This window comes from Acanthisitta chloris, unplaced genomic scaffold (assembly GCF_000695815.1).
Source record: "Acanthisitta chloris isolate BGI_N310 unplaced genomic scaffold, ASM69581v1 scaffold38791, whole genome shotgun sequence".
Classification (NCBI taxonomy): domain Eukaryota; kingdom Metazoa; phylum Chordata; class Aves; order Passeriformes; family Acanthisittidae; genus Acanthisitta; species Acanthisitta chloris.
Genome location: NW_008654990.1, coordinates 8,934 through 9,251, shown reverse-complemented (window position 1 = coordinate 9,251; position 318 = coordinate 8,934). Strand labels below are relative to the sequence as shown.

At 47.2% G+C, this 318-nt stretch overlaps 1 protein-coding gene across 1 annotated transcript in view; it reads left to right on the top strand.

Annotated features, from left to right (window-relative positions):
- The window catches only part of LOC103810821 (teneurin-3-like), a 12,252-nt gene that overhangs the window by 9,330 nt on the left and 2,604 nt on the right, over nucleotides 1–318 (top strand). The gene's annotated exons all lie outside the window — the stretch shown is intronic.

The following is a 318-nucleotide window of genomic DNA, read 5'->3' as shown; positions in this document are numbered from 1 at the left end:
CTAGGGCAGCTGTCTGCTCCCTACCTCTGTCAGTACTAGCTCATTCACAGCTTGTTGCTGTTAAGACCCAGGTTTAGACAGATAAAATGTGTCTATTCTGCACAGTTGTAAGGTCTCATCCCAACCACAGCTGACCCTGTAATTTGAGCTGTCTAGGGCAGCTGTCTGCTCCCTACCTCTGTCAGTACTAGCTCATTCACAGCTTGTTGCTGTTAAGACCCAGGTTTAGACAGATAAAATGTGTCTATTCTGCACAGTTGTAAGGTCTCATCCCAACCACAGCTGACCCTGTAATTTGAGCTGTCCTGTAGCTGCACT